This window comes from Ursus maritimus, unplaced genomic scaffold, assembly GCF_017311325.1.
Source record: "Ursus maritimus isolate PB19 unplaced genomic scaffold, ASM1731132v1 scaffold_5, whole genome shotgun sequence".
NCBI lineage: Eukaryota > Metazoa > Chordata > Mammalia > Carnivora > Ursidae > Ursus > Ursus maritimus.
Window position 1 is genome coordinate 77,124,367 of NW_024426663.1, and position 2,233 is coordinate 77,126,599.

Here is a 2,233-nt window from a genome sequence, read left to right on the forward strand (position 1 = left end):
AACCTCTAAGCCCCTGGTTGGAGGTTCTTGCCTATTCTGCCTGATAAGAGTGTCTTTGTTTACTTGGAGGCCTTGGGTCACACCAGACAGTGATGGGGCTTGAGTCAGGAGGTATGGCCTTGACCTCTGGAGGGGCTGGAGACTGAAGGTCAGGCACATGGTTGGTAAGTCACTCCTACATAACTGACCTCCAGTTAAAGACCCTGGATACTAAAGTTTGGTAAGTTTCCCTGGTTGGCAATGCTTGTTGTCACACATCCTTGATGAGAAAACTGAGCACTGCCCACCACAACATTTGGAAAGGACAACTGGAAGTTGGCTGGTACCTGTTGGTCTCCTAGACATTGCCCAATGTGCTTTTCTCTGTGGCCGATTTTATTTTTTTATTTTTTATTTTTTTTAAAGATTTTATTTATTTATTCGACAGAGATAGAGACAGCCAGCGAGAGAGGGAACACAAGCAGGGGGAGTGGGAGAGGAAGAAGCAGGCTCATAGAGGAGGAGCCTGATGTGGGGCTCGATCCCACAATGCCGGGATCACGCCCTGAGCCGAAGGCAGACGCTTAACCGCTGCGCCACCCAGGCGCCCCTTTATGGCCGATTTTAATCCATATCCCTTTACTACGGTAAACTGTAACTGCGAATAGAATGGCTTTCCTGCATTCTGTGAGTCCTTCTAGTGAATCACTGGGCCTAGGGGTGGTCTGGGGACCTCTAAACTGCACCCCCCCATCATTGCTTACAGGCTGTATTCAGGACTCTTACATTCTTTGGGAACAGGAAAGACAGAAATGAGATTTCTGCACAGACGGATGGCTGACAGGCCGAATTACAAATGAAAAAAAAATCCACAGTTCCCCCAGGAATGTAGAAACAAGGGGCGCCAGGGTGGCTCAGTTGGTTAAGCATCTGCCTTTGGCTCAGGTCATGATCCCAGGGTCCTGGGATCGAGTCCTGCTTGGGCTCCTTGCTCAGTGGGGAGTCGGCTTCTCCCTCTGCCTGCCGCTCCCTCTGTGCTCGCTCTCTCTCTCTCTCTCCCTGATAAATAAATAAAATCTTAAAAAAAAAAAAAAGGAATGTAGAAACAAGGGAACAAACCTCCCACTTCCTATTCAGTAAGATTAAGGTCATGTCCTCTTTTTGGACACATTACCACCTATAAAATTTATAATAGTGAAGAGCTTGGTAATGACCATATATATTAAAGCAAACAACGACAAAAACAAGATCATGCAAAGATCCAGAGTGTGTGGTAAAACAGAATTGATGAGGGACAGCTCACATTTCCGACCTGACTGTATTTACCAGTGGCCGATGAAAAGCAAGACTTGACAAGATGAGATATGAATATCTAGAGTTCTAACCTCTACAGTCACATGAAACTTCACTACCATTATGTCACAAAATCAGACGAGAGTCCCTCGGGTTGCCAATGACAAGGCAGTTCGGAGAATTTCTTTTTAAACGAGCTGGTTGTAAGCCCTATTACCCCCACTATCTCTTTTGGGGTTCCCCCTGCAGCTCTGTCTTCCAAGGAGGAGGCTTTCACCCTGGTGGATACCCCAACAGCCAAAGGGAAGATACAGGCTGGAGCCCCCTATGGGGGGCCCTCAGCTCACTGGACCTGGCCTTAGAGCAGGAGACCCCTCCTTCTCAGCACCTGGGGCCTGAGGTCACTAACCCTGGTCTACCAAGGTTGGCACAGCGGGGAAGCCTGTCCTGCCCAGTCTGGAGGGGGGGGGGATCTAGGACTGAGAAAGAGGGGAGTGGTCCCAGGGCTTCACCAGGAGTCAAGAGCTGCTGGGAATCCTGGCACGTAGCTATTCCCTGCCTGTTTGGAGCTTTTTCAGGCTGTCTCAAGGTCCAGGAAGCAGCCCCCATAGAATTCTGGGGAGAGGGATGGGTAATGCTACAACCTGTAAGTGGGACCTTACCATGCCCCACTGGGTACTAGACAGCAAGGAACAGCCAGGTGGTGTTCAGTGCCCCCCTCAGGAGAGGTGGCCTGCTGGTGATGACAAACACTGAGGATGCCAAGCAGTGACCAACCCTCACAGTCTCCCAGAAGGACCACCTGTTAGGAGCGAGGGGGACAGGCGATCAACGCTGAGGCAGGTGCCTGGGTCCCTTTCATGTGCCGTGCCCCACCTAGACCAGTTATGGAGTAGATTCACCTCAGGTGGCCTTCCATCCCTTGCTTCCCCCCCTTGCTTCCCCCATCCCCCTCCCCCAT